The sequence below is a fragment of the Aedes albopictus genome, chromosome 3 (assembly GCF_035046485.1).
Source record: "Aedes albopictus strain Foshan chromosome 3, AalbF5, whole genome shotgun sequence".
NCBI lineage: Eukaryota > Metazoa > Arthropoda > Insecta > Diptera > Culicidae > Aedes > Aedes albopictus.
Genome location: NC_085138.1, coordinates 282,147,126 through 282,161,281, shown reverse-complemented (window position 1 = coordinate 282,161,281; position 14,156 = coordinate 282,147,126). Strand labels below are relative to the sequence as shown.

The 14,156-nt window shown below is 44.1% G+C and overlaps 1 protein-coding gene and 1 long non-coding RNA gene across 2 annotated transcripts in view; one reads left to right on the top strand and one right to left on the bottom strand.

Annotated features, from left to right (window-relative positions):
* Positions 1-4,511, bottom strand: part of LOC134292195 (uncharacterized) — a 163,813-nt gene extending 159,302 nt beyond the window's left edge. The window contains exon 1 of the long non-coding RNA XR_009999516.1: positions 4,374-4,511. This is a non-coding gene — a long non-coding RNA (uncharacterized LOC134292195). The remainder of the gene's footprint in view (positions 1-4,373) is intronic.
* LOC109418850 (matrix metalloproteinase-2-like) overlaps positions 1-14,156 on the top strand; it is a 513,298-nt gene that overhangs the window by 446,891 nt on the left and 52,251 nt on the right. The window lies entirely within an intron of this gene.

The window sequence follows — 14,156 nt, the reverse complement described above, 5'->3', positions numbered from 1 at the left end:
GTCAAATTTGAAGCAGAATTTCAGCAAAATTTACTGAATTTCAGAAAAACGTTGCTGCTGAACAGCAGAGTTTACTGAATGAATCAGGGAAGTTTGCTGAATTTCAGCAAATTGTTTGCTGCAACCTGCAGTTCGGCAAAATTCAGAAAAAAAGTATTCAGGGTGATTTTTGCAAAAAATCAAGAATTCTTGCTCACATTTTTATGACCCAAATGATGTCAGTGTTGTGATTTGCCGTAAGAACGGGTAATCGGATGTACAAAATTTCACTGTTGCATTCGTGCTTTCGAAATTTGATGTCAAAATTTAATGTCTGGCCCGTCGACTGGTATGGAGTATCACTTGTGGCCCGCGGCCACGAAAGGTTGGGCAGGCCTGCCGTAAAGTCATCTGTGATTTTGAAAGACGTTATATCCTAGCTTGTAATTATCGTCTTGATGTTGATCGGTCTTAAGTGATAGTGAAGATGCTCAAGCAGTCAACTGAAAATTCTGATATTTTTAACTCAGTCTATACGTTTAACGTAACGTCGGAATATGTTCACCCAAGCAACACACATGTTATATAAGAGTTACGACAGCGCAAGTTTTGGTTGTATAGAAGTTAATTCGACGTTATTTCAAAATTGTGTTAGAATTACGTAAAATAAACTTCTATAGAACCAAAACTTGCGCTGTCGTAACTGTTATATAACATGTGTGTTGCTTGGGCAATTAATAAATTTCCCAATTTTATTAAAATTATTGCTTTTCTAAATAAGGTATTCTCAGGATTCAGGAACAGTTCGCATTACGTCGACGGAAAGATCATGCATCGGAATGATGGCCCTAGCACAGAAACTAGCTAAACAAACAATAGCAGAAGATTCCAAAAACAGGGACCGAATTCTAAACCGCCCGATAGGTGGGAGATTGTCCACATCACGACGGTTTCAAACCGAACGGACTCAATAAATACTTCTGCATATAAACTTCCGTATGACATTTTTAAGTTAGGCAAGGCCATCTTGACTAGGAAACCTTGACCGATTGAACCCTTGAAAAGGCCCCATACAGATCGAAACGTCGGAAAAAATCATAAACTAGTGTTTTCGATTCCCCCAAAAAGCTGAAGCCAACATTCTGAAGCAAAATCATCCCAGTCGTATCCCAACCAAGGAAAGATCATAAGTACATGTTCGACGAGAAAGGCACTATCACCACTAGGTGGATTAATCTGGGTTTTAGCATTTGCGAGAGTGAACTTTTATGGATTTTTTTGTTTAACTGGCTTTCTTGGGTTGGGGAAATTCAAAGCTCAATATTGAGATTAGGAGATGGCGCAAACACCTTAAACTTTAATTTTTGTATGATAAAAATATGCTTTCAATATCGGTATTGGAATTCAAGATGGCGTTCAAAACTCAAGAAAGTATGCTTTTTAACAGCAATGCTGCTTCGGATGCTATGCAATATGGGTATTTATCGATCGGGCTTGATGAGTTGAAGTGTAGAGGATAGGGATCAGGTTCAGGGTAGGGAACAGGGCAGGGTAGAGGGTTAGGGTGCATGGTACGATGGAGGGAAGGGTAGACGGCGGGGTACACGGTCAAGTAGAGGGTTGTGGTGAAGGATAGGGCAGACGACAGCATTGAGAGTTAGGATAGAGCGTAAGATAGAGGGTTGTATGTGTGTATGTATGTATGTTATGTTACCTTAATTAAAGTGTTTAAGGTAAACATATTACGAAGCTATACCTCACATTTTCAAGAGCACAAATATGAAGAACCGAATGCCTGTTTGCGATGTAAAGTTTATCCATTGGACACCACTAGTAAGTGACCAATCGATCAACTTTTCAGCACAAACCGAAAATTGGTTCTTCTGATTTGTGCTCTTGAAAAATCGAGGTGTGGCTTCGTCATATCTTCACCTTAAGGTGTAGAATGTATTTAAATGGATTCTTCATAATGGAGGATCCAGTGCCATCCTAAAGTTTTGTTAACTTTTAGACAGCTACTGCCACTTGCGACATAGAAATTATTTCGAAACGATCCCCACCAATAAAACGTTAGAGTTCTCTATGACAGCAATCACTTCCACTCAGGCAGAAAACTCCACTAGATTACTTCCGATTTGCTGGCATTTTTTCACATCCAATGAAATCCATTCAAATTAAGTTGAAACTCAAATATGTTCGTTCATCATCATATCGTCATCCTCTCTGTGTAGTCAGAGTTGCATTATCGTTCAAAGCCAGTCTAGGCGCCACCACCAGTCTCCATTATTATCATTGTCCACGCGGAGGCAGCTCACTCACAGTTCATCACCGCAGCATCCGAGTCCAACCGGGGAGTCCAGTCCATCCGAAACGTATACGTATGCATACTCTTTAGCAGTTGCCAGCTCAGCTTACCAGCCAGCAGCAACAGTAACCAGCGTGTGTCCTTCGGTATCGGGTTCATCACCATCATCATCGTGGCCGTCGTCGTCGTCGTTGTTTGTTATCATCGCCATGAACGCCCCTCGTTGGTACGCATTTCACATGATGAGGGGCGTTTCTCCAGCAGCAGAAAGGGGAGTTTAATTCGAACGGGAACGTAATAAGTACTTGAAATTTGCATAAAAATCTCGTTGGTTGATACGGATTTTTTCGCTTCTCTCATGCTGATGGTGGACTTTTTTTTTATATCGGTTAATGGATTTTTGAATGGCGCTGGATTGCGTGCAAATATTGACGGGTCATTTAGTTCGACGTTTTTTGGTGCTCGTGCCGGGAAGTTGAAACTCTAGAAGTATTTTCTGTTCAGCCACAAGTTTGCGTAAAAAGAAAACTTAACCAAGCTAAGCCCTCTTAAGAAACAAAGATCCATGTTTATTGATGCTGACAATATCCCTCGCAGCGAACGGAAGGAACAAGGCCATAAATTTCCAACCAATAACAACTCAAACACTGATTTGATCCCTTCTCGCTGCGATTGACAGGTCATGTAGTTTTATTTGACAGCTGCTCCACTTATATTGCTATTTGTAAAAAAAAGCACCGTCCATCCATCCATGGGAAACCCATTTTCTTTTTATTGCCTGTTCCGACAAACGAGATGTCCACCTCCAACCAACTCCATCCAGGTCCGACCCGGTCGAACCCCGCCAAAAGCACACGTCGCTCCTCGACCTTATCTCCGGATTAATTTCCTACGGAATGGTCTTGAGTGGTGCTAGAGTAGCGAGCGTGGCAGTTAGCCAGAGGGTGAACCTCCCCTCCTTAGCCTGTTTTCTCACGAAAGCTTTTAAACTTTTAACACACGCCAGAAAATGTCAATCCTTTTAATTTTTTGACACCGGACCATCATCATCGTCTTCTGATGGTGCTTCTACACCACCATTTTTACTGCTTCCAGTCTTTCCCAGAGTATTATTCTTGTATGTTTCCGTCTGTTTTCCTTTGTCAATTTCCTCATCGGGATCCATCCCGCACGTTATCACCATCGCCAGGAGAGTACTTTCGATCAGAGCATCAGCTATAGAGAGACGGACACTCGAAATAATGGGAAAGAAATCATTTGTCCACATATGTGCTGCCACTCTAGCTCGGGAAAACGGGGGATATCCGTTTCCGGCGATCCTTTGGATTGACTTCGGGAGTCTAGTCTAGTATGGTAAAACTGAGCGTCGTCGTCGACAGCGATACAAAACAAGAGTCCATCAAACTAACGTCATCACGCGTTGTAACACAATTGGACGACCTGTTGGAGCTTTGCTTGTGTAGTGTAGGAGAGCGAGGTAAAATGCGACTGACTGCCATTGATAGTTTTATAAAATGCATCATTTAACTACAGCTGGGCCTCATTGGTAACATCAATAAACACAAAGCAAATGACTCCACACTATTCATTCGAATCCCGACGGGGACTACGACAAAGTGATGGACTTTCCTGCCTACTATTCAACATCGCCCTGGAAGGTACGACGAGCCGGGCTCAACAGCCAGCGTACGATCTTCATGAAATCCGGCCAATTTGTCTGTTTTGCGCATGGCATGGATATTATTGGCAGAACATTATGAGCGGTGGCAGAACTGTACACCCGCCTGAAACGTGAAGCAGCAAAGGTTGCTGGTGGCGAATGCGCCTAAGACAAAGTACATGTTGGTAAGTGGGACAGAGCGAGACAGGACAAGCCTTGGCAGAATGTTACGATAGACGGGGATACTTTCGAGGTGGTAGAAAAATTCGTCTCTCTACCTGTGAACTGGCGAGCGTTGTGCGTGGCCGACGTTGGAGATCTGCAGCTGCCAATCGAGTATTATAGCGGCAAATTGTTGATTCAGTGTTATCATGAATTTGACGTTGGACTAAATAAATGAAATGAACTACTCCAGTTCAGCCTAGCTACTAGGGTGGCCCACACTTATATGAAAAACAAAAATTTCGAAAAATGCCAAGTCTTACCTCCAAAATCAGTTGTTTTGGACTCCCAGAAGCTACGTTCAAAATTTGAGCAAAATCAATTAAGTCTAAGGAGGCACTCAAAACGCTTGAAGTTTGTATGGGAGAACTTGGCCAGATGTATGCAGAAATTTTAAGTTTTCGAATTTTGCCGCTAGGTGGCGCTGTAAGCGTTCAATAAATAAACCCTTATTATTGTAGGTGACTATATGCCAAACAACTTTGTCGAATACCGCGAAGTGATCCGACGGCTGTGAAAAAAGTTATACCCGAGGCAAAGTGAGAAAAAGTATTGAGATGGGGATTCAGCCGCGAGTCAGCCGCGTAGCCACCCGCTTAAAATAGAGCTACTAACCCCAATTCAAGGTGACCGTGCCGAAGAATGCGTGATCGAGGGAATGAAAAAGATGCTCGATCATTAGCGGAGCCTGTGGGGTACCAGGGCAACCCATAGTATTTCGTCCCATATCGCGTCAATGCAGGGCTCTGGCGTAGTGGACCTCCTTTCCTGTGTCACTCGTGGGATTAACCAAACAGATGCTAGTGGTAGTGGCGAGGCTAACCCCTTCGCAAGAAGTGGATTGGCGAGGTCTCCGTTTAGGCGAAGCGAAGAAGTAGGTGTGGGAAGTTGCGTACGTAGCTCCAGCGGGGGAGCTCCGATCCACGCCCTGGCAAGTCAACCGGTGGAGATACTGGACGGTGGACGGAGCGTGGTTGATGAGGGCCATCAACCAAAACCGAGACGGGCTGTCCGCGATTGAGGAGGCTGAGCAGCAGCATGGCAAGATTCTACGTCCACGAAGTCCAGCATTAGTAAGGACCTGAAAACGGCCCTGTTGCGACTTCGTAAGTCGATGGACGATGCCAAGCTGGAGCACGCGATACTTGGCGCAACCTGTGAAAATAAAGGTTACGAAGCCTACCCAGACGGAGGCTTTCGGTGGGTGTGGTGGATGCGACTGCTCGTGATAAGCACTCGCAGAAGCGGGTGAGGAGCCGTCAGGTGAGGAGCTGTCTGGCGGTGCCCGCAAGGCCAGAAGGATACCTACCGCGAAGGTGGGCAGTAATGTTGGCAAGTCGGACCCCAGCCAGGCGTCCCGGAAAGCTGGGAAGGGTGGGCCTGAAAATGCTGACCCATCCCGGATGGAAGAGAACAGGGAGTTACGACCGTTGTTAGGCCCTCAGCAACCACAGAGTAGGGTGAACCAAGGAGAGGGCCTCCCTTGGACGACAGTTGAGCGGAAGAGGAAGAAGAAAATCTGCTAGATGGACAGGAGCGTTGAAAACCAAACCCAGGAGACGTAAGAGGGCAGGTGTCAAGCGAGAGAAAGGGCAACGCGCTCGTCATCAAGACCGAACAGTCTAAGTACTCGGACGTCTTCAAGGTGATGCAAAGCGACGCCAAGCTCATAGATCTTTGAGCCGACGTGCGCAGTATTAGACGTTTTCGTACGAGTGAAATGATCGTTGAGCTCAAGCGCGACAAGGAACACAAGGGCACCGTCTACAAAAGTTTGGCGGAAGAGGTGCTTGGTGAAAGGGTAGAGCTGAGGGCTCTCAAACAAGACGCGACTCTGAAGGTGAAAAACCTAGATGAGGTCACAGAAGTGGAAGAGCTCGTCGCGGAACTACGGCAACAGTGTGAGGTGCAGGTGGCCAACGCAGCCGTTTGGCTACGGAAGGGGCCGGCAGGGGATGTGGGTAGCCTTGGTACAGCTACCTGTGGTGGATGCTAACAAGGCAGTTAAAGTATGGAAGATCAAGATGGACTGGTCAGTAGGCCATCTGACCTTTCATGAGCCACCGGAGGTTTGCTTCAAGTGTCTGGAAACAGGACACAAGTCATGGGACTGCAAAGGCCCTGACTGGAGCAAGCTATGCAGGTGATGCGGCGCCGAAGGCCATAAGACGTAAGACTGCACGAGTCCACTCATTTGTCTAATTTATACAGGGAAATCCGTGAACAACAGGCACCCAACGGGTGGCGCAAGGTGCCTGGCCTTCAAGAAAGCCGCAGTGAACAAATCACAGTGTAGGAAACGTAGCTAAATTTGAACCACTATGACGCAGCTCAGCAACTGCTTTGTCAGGCGGTTTCTGAGTGGGGGATGGATATCGCCATCATAGTGAACCCATACCGAATACCCGCCGGCAACGGCTATTGGGTCGCGGATGGGTTTGGTAAATACCCCGTCCAGGAATAGGTGTCTACTACCTATGAGGGCTTCGTGGTCGCCAAAGTAAACGAGGTCTTCTTCTGTAGTTGTTATGCGCTTCCGTTGTGGCCGATCGAGCAGTTCACGCAGCTGCTGGACTGAATGACGACCGTGCTAACAAGGCGAAGGCCGGTGATAATAGAGAGTGCATTTAATGCGTGGGCCGTGGAATGGGGAAACCGTTTTACGAACCAGTGGGATCAGATACCAAGAGTACCTTTAGTCGGAACGATGGGGAGTCGAATATTGATGTTACCTTTTGTAGTCCTGGCCTAGCAAGTAGTTCGAACTGGCGATTAGACGATAGCTACACTCACAGCGATCACCGGGCGGTTCGCTACAGTATCGACTACAACAACAGCAGGCCGCGGGTAGAGGAAGAGGTGGCTAGGCTAAGGCCAAGCCCTCGCAGGTGGAAGACTTGGATGAAGGAGTATTTAGGGAGACGCTTCACCGTGAGCGAAACCTACTTGATTTATAGGCGATGCGACCTCCTGGAAATGGGGGACCACCGGCTTACTGGTGGGCTCAAGCGATTGCGGACCTGCGCTGCGCCTGCCTATGGACTAGGTGGCGGATGTAGCCAGCACGATCTGAGGAAGAGCGAAACGAACGGCGGGTGGTGTTCGCCGCTGCAAACAGTGATGGAAAACAGTGAGGAATGCAGCTGAGTAGACACAAACGCAAAGCTATCCTACTCGTGAACAACAGAAGCCAGAATATATTCACACTTCCTTCACTCGCGAGCTAACGAAGCTGGTCGCACTCGTGATTGATTCGCGAAGCAGCTCTGAACATTTTTCAATTTTGTGAAAAAACGAATTTACACAGCCGACAGATTAACTTTTCAGGAACAATAAAGCACAAAACACTACTATCTGATGGATAATTGCTTGTTTTGCTATTGAAATCGCACTAAAATGCAATTCCCGCATCTCCACTTGTGCTTCGCGAATAAAAATTCATGAGTGTTTTTGTTTTTGTTTTGCTTCTTACTCGTGAAGCAAGCGGGTGCGAATAAACTCACACACGGCTTACTCTCGGCACCGTGAGTAAACCGTTTGTTGCTTTTACACTCGCGAGTTGATTCACGATGAGAGTGTTTCCATCTCTGGCTGCAAAAGCCGCCCTGAAGACTGTGATAAGTGCAAGCAAAAAGGCTTGCTTAGAGACTCTCTGTCAGAGTGCCAATAATGCGTACTCGCAATGAAGAGACGGTTGGAGGTTTGGAAGCGGTAGATCCTAGTTCTATTGCAAAAGGCGGGGAAACCATCCGGAGACCCGCCGGAATACCCAGTCAACCAGTGATCGTATAAGATGTTGCATAAGATGTTAAAGTGGAGGCGATATGCGTACATTTTACATGCGTCTAAATGGAGACATGCATATTAGACCTGTTCACTTTGAAACTTTTTTCTCCGATTCTCCGTGACACATCAAATTATCAATCCACATGTAAAACCAAGTCTTCAGTCCAAAATTGAGCCAAATTGATGAAGATTTAAAGGTGTATCAAATCGATTTTGTGTTTTTTTAGTCGTTTTTATAGAAATTTACTCATAAATTCACAAAATTGCTCCGAAAAGATGCCGGAGATACCGTTAAGATATAGTTAGAACAATACTCTACAATTTTGCCGAAGACATTACGGTGTTTAAATTGCCTATTTCGAAGTTATTCAACAATTTTAGTTAAAAAATCACGATATTTTTACGATTTTACATATAAAAGTCATGTAATTTTACATTGTTTTACGTGACTAAATTAATTAGCGATTACTCCTTTGTGAAACGAACATTTTGTCCATACATCGTTTTTGTGTAGGAATTCGTTTTCATTGACTAATTATCAAAAGTATGTCACGTTGATACTAAAAATCGCACAGAGTTACCAGCACGAATTAAAACAAAGTTACCCATGATTAAGACGTCATGCCATCGTATTCTAATGTCTTTTGATTTAAGTATCAGAAATGGTGCAGATGGTAAGGCTCGAGCTTGCGGATCAGAAGGTCCCAGGTTCAAGCTCAAATACATGATAAACTTTTTTTTTATTATTCTTTGTAGCAGTTAGGATGATGAATCTGCCATGACTTACACGCAATCTCCCAAATAAAAATTATCGGGACCTGCCAATTCAGCCCATTCCAGGACTAGCTAGATATTTAGTTTATACTTGTTGACAATAAATCGTGTCGACGATATCAGCTGGGCGAAATATTGAGCATCTGCTTGATAATGATCAATTTAGCTAAAACAATTCAATACGATGATGGAATTGCTTCTGGATGCAACATTTTACAGACAACTGTGGGTGGAGCTTACTTGTTATCTATCTACCCACAAATCAGCACAACTACACGATGAAGGGAAACTTCATTCTTACTATGCACTCTACGGTTCCGAAACAATGCTATGATGCCAAATTGCAATGAGATGCAGTGTGTAGTTTCATCAACTTATAGCAGGATTGAGACGCAAAAAAATGCTATTCCAGGACCCGAACCTTGAATCTTCGAATCCACAATCTCATGCTCAACCAACTGCACCAAATTTAAACTGATGCAGATGAGACAAAGAAGTGTAATGACGTTTAAATCATGGGTAACTTTGTTTTATTTTATGCTGGCAACTCTGTACAATTTTTAGTCTCAACGTGACAAACTTTTGATAATTAGTTAATGAAAACGAATTTCTACACTGAAATGATGTATGGACGAAATGTTCGTAACACATAGGAGCAATAGCTCATAAAATTAGTCACCTAAAACAATGTAAAACTACATGACTTTTTCATGAAAAATCGTAAAAATATTGTATTTTTTGGTGATTTTTTAACCAAAATTGTCGAATAACTTTGAAATACGCAATTTAAACACCATAGTGTCTTCGGCAAAGTTGTAGAGTATTGTTCTAACTATATTTTAACGGTGTTTTCGGTACCTTTTTGGTGCAATTTTCTGGATATTGAAGTACATTTTCGTAAAAATGCTCGAAAACACACAAAATCGATTTGATACACCTCTAAACCTTCATCAATTTGGCTCAATTTTGGACTGAAGCCTTGTTTTTGCATATGGATTGATAATTTGATGTGACACGGGTAGGTAAAAAAAAGTGAACAGGTCCAATGCATATGGCTTCCACTTTATCATCTTACGCAACATATTATACGATTACTGGTTGTCTGGGTATAGACCAATGGGCTTGATCGACACGGTGGAAAAAGTTCTCGAAAAGATCATCCTCAATAGAATATTGAGGCACACCAAGAGTGTAAAGTAAATGATCTCTCGAGCGACCAGTTCAACTCAGGAAAGGTCGTCCGTAGACGCTAACCTGTCGGTTACAAAAACTGCCGAGATAGTGCTCCAGCGTAAGAGGAGGGGGATTTGCTGCTGTGAAGTATACTATAGTGACTACGGATAAAGGAACGCGTTCAATAGCGCCAGTTGGGCGGCTATTGCAGATGCGCTCCTGCCTCTGGGGCACACCCGGTCACACGATGCACTTTGCGTCACCACTGCTGTGCACTGGTATGGTGCCTATCGGTATCCTTATCGGGAAGAACATAGAGTGCTTCGAATGCACAAGAGAGTAGATTGGCCTTTATGGTCGAATGGTAGAAAGCGTGGGACAGTTCCACCATAGGTTGACCCACAGGTTAATTCCAAGGGTAGATAGTTGGGTTAACAGACGACACGAGAAAGTAGCATTCCACCTGACTCAGATCCTTTTGGGCCATGGTTGCTTCCGACAATCGTTTGTACTGGTTTAGAGGAAACTGTGGAACACGTTTTGTTCGTGTGCCCGCGTTTTCGTACAATGCGTGACCGTATGCTTGCCACATGCGAAGAGGACACAACTCTGGACAATCTTGTCCAGAGGATGTGTAGGGACGAGTTTGGCTGGAACGCCGTTTCAACGGCTATCACCCACATCGTCTTGGAGTTACAGAGAAGGTGGTACGTGGATTCGGAGAATGGCTAGTTCAGATGAGGTACAACAGGTGATCCAGGGGTTCGGAGTCGGTTTCGTAAGTTATACCGGTGTCCTGCGGTCGAGATCGACCCTTACAGCGATTAAGTGGCCGAGGAGAGGAAGTCTTGGTAGCGTTGCTATTGTGGCGTCGGTCTACTGGGTTGGATCCGAGTCCGCGGTTGGAAAGGGGTCCCCGGCAAGGGCCGGGGCAGTTGGAGACCCTACTATCAGCAACCTTCGGATGTAGCTGATAGGGCCTGAAGGGTAGTGATACCCTTGCCTTCAGCAGGTCAGATCTGGTTGCACGTAGGCATAAGTTCTCGATGTCTGCAAAACAGTTGGACGCGGGCGAGGGGTTGATCCTGCTTGCCTTTCTTGGACAAAGGGAGTGGTGAGGACTACTCGGGAAACTGGCTAAGCACCAGCATGTCGATGGACCCCTCAAAGCGAGTCAGCGATGTCCGTTGCAGCAGGCAACATAGCTAACCTTCAGGGGGCGATGTGCACTAGCCCCTCTCTGAAGCAATGCCTTCTTGGTGGTTCCTGTAAAACAAAGGGTTTGGCGGTAATGGGAATGCTGTTTAGTGGGTCGAGGAAAGAGTTGTCCTGACTTCTACTTTGGTTTTCGTAGACGGTTCCTACCCCCACACTATCTTGACCTGCCTGTTCAGGTGTCTGTTGAGCAGATTATAACCTTATAGCTAAAAGGAAAAAGGAGGGTTTTGCAGGGGGTTCCAGAGGAATTCCAGAGGTGTTGCAGGAGGTTTCATTAGTGTTCTAAGAGGTTTCAAGTGGTTCTAGGGACTTTATGAGGTCTCAGAGCGCTTTAGGGTTCTCAGGGAGTCCCAGGAGGTTTCAAGGGCATTCTATGGGTGTTCCAGGGGATTTCAAGGGGATTTATGAACGTTACATGAGTTTTCAAGGATTTTCAGGGGGTATCATCGGCATTCTTAACCGTTATGTGTCCGACAAACTTTTTGCTTTTTCTACACCGTGCTTTCTAAATGGGCGCTGGGTACCCGGGTACCCTGTCGGTCACATAAGGATTTCGACGTGACACGAGACATAACACTTATGGCTCCTACTATCGTCCAGATATTCAATTCATCTTCAATCATCAACGGTTTCCGTGTGTTGCTCAGATGGACATTGACTCCCGAATGTGTTTAAGTACAATGTTTTCCTTACGCCTTTGAAGAGTTTTGCACTTTCCTAATCAATTTCGTGTTGGAACTTTACTGTATACGCTGCCTTCATTTTATGGCAAGCGATTGGAAATTAGAAATGAGGAAGTAGACCATACGCGACAGAATGTGATTCATCTGATGGGTGACGAGAAGCTTGAAAGTTTCATATTCCGGGTGCTTAAAGGAGTTTCAGATGGTTTCATGGGCTTTCCATGGAGTTTCAGGGAGTTTTAAATGAATTCCATTTGTGTTCCTTTGTGTTCCTGGGGGTTCTAATGGACGTTATGGGCCCTAGGGGCGTTTCATGAGGGTTACAGGTGCATTTAGGGTCGCTCCATGTTTTTAGGCGCTTTATAGGTTTAAGTGGACTCCGGGGGCATTTGAGGAGTGTTTCAGAGGGTCTCAGGGAGTTTCAGGGGCGAGTTTACAGTTCGAGTTTGGAGTTCGAGGGAGTTTCAGGAGTGAATGCGTCCCTGAAACGCCTTGAAACCTCACTAGAAGCCCCCCCCCCCCCCCAAACTTCCTTAAAAGCCTTCTAAATCTCCTCTGAGGCCCCTCTGGAACTCTCCTGCGAGTTCCTGAAATGCCTTGACATATCATACGCTTTGAAACTCCTCTGAAACATCCCTGAAATCCCCCTTAGATGCCTCAAGGAACCTCTGTGAACCCCTCCGAAACGCTTCTGAAACTCCCATGAAACATGAAAATGAAAATATAATAAATTTATAGAATTTCGACTACCGGAGCGAACCGTTACGATTACTGGATATTTTTCTACTACCGTGAAATTATGCTCGGAAAACCGAATGAAAGCAAAAATGTCAGTACTAAACGTTCAACAATTGACGAACGTCGGTCCATCCTGGTGATTCATTTTACACTCATCTCCCTCGCAACTTGAATGCCGTGTGTTTCTTCATTTTTATTAATCTGGCAAACGTGATGCCATTATTCGCCTGAACCTTGCTTTTCCGTTCCATTATCGGTGGACCGTCGAAGTCTCGTCATCATCATCATCGTCTTGTTGCCCGCGTGATGCCGTGTGGTTCCATCCGATAGCCGCGTCCTCGTCATATCGTGTCAGATTGTAATACCCAGGACAGGATGCGCTCTTTCTCCTGTCGTCGTCGTCGGTGTCCAACCCGGTTCAAGTTTAGAAGGGTATAGGGCATCTTCGACGCGGGACATCGGTTGTCCTTCCAGCGAATAGCCATTAGTCATTGGATACATTTTTATTGTTTCTCGTTTCGCTGTAGTCCATGTCAGAACAATATGTATGGTTTCTCGTGTTAAGTGCTACATAGGGAAAATACGACCGCATGTTTTATGGAGAAACTATTACATTTCGCGATGTCAGATGGGATTAAAAGTTTCATGCTGTGATGGTATTGTGTTATCTTGGAACTTACAGGGGATAGACAAAATGATCGGGACAGGCAAAATTTTTACTTTTCAAAAAATGTTCAACTCGCTGTAACTTTTCGGAACGTGCATCAAATATTTTCAAATTTTCACTGTAAGTTGATCAACTAGTTGTGTATCAGTGGACAAAATTTGGAAAAGAACGGGCTATTCTGCACGAAGTTATAAAGATTCTTTAAAAAAGGTAAAATTATCCGATAGTCAACTTTGAGCTGTTATATCTCCGGATTCAATGAACCGAATGCAATGAAATTTTGACTATTTAAGACTTATATGATGAACTTTGAAAAACTTTTGTCACAACTTTAAATCCTTTATACGGAAGAAAGTTATTACGATTAGTTTATTTTCCTAATAAAACACCAAATTTCCTAAAACTTCAACATCGTTTCAAAATTCAAGATGCTAATTATAGTTTATTTAAATTCCCTCTAATTGTCTTTAATATAAATATGTTTTGAAGGAAAGTAACAACATAGCCTTCAATTAATATAAAAAGTATTGGGATGCATATTAAAAATAGACCATTTTACTGAAAAATCAATAAATAAATAAAACCGCTATAACTTTTTCTCTTGTTAATAATTCAAAGTTGTGTCAAACGTTTTTCAGAGCTCATTATATAAGTCTTAAATGGTCAAAATTTCATTGCATTCGGTTCATTGAATCCGGAGATATAACAGCTCAAAGTTGACTATCGGATAGATATACCTATTTCTAGAATCTTTTTAATTTCGTGTAAAATAGCCTGATCTTTTCCAAATTTTGTCCACTGATGCACAACTAGTTGATGAACTTACAGTGAAAATTTGAGAATATTTGATGCACTTTTCGAAAAGTTACAGCTAGTTGAACATTTTTGAAAAAGTGAAAATTTTGCCTGTCCCGATCATTTTGTCTATCCCCTGTATGTGTTATCACGAGT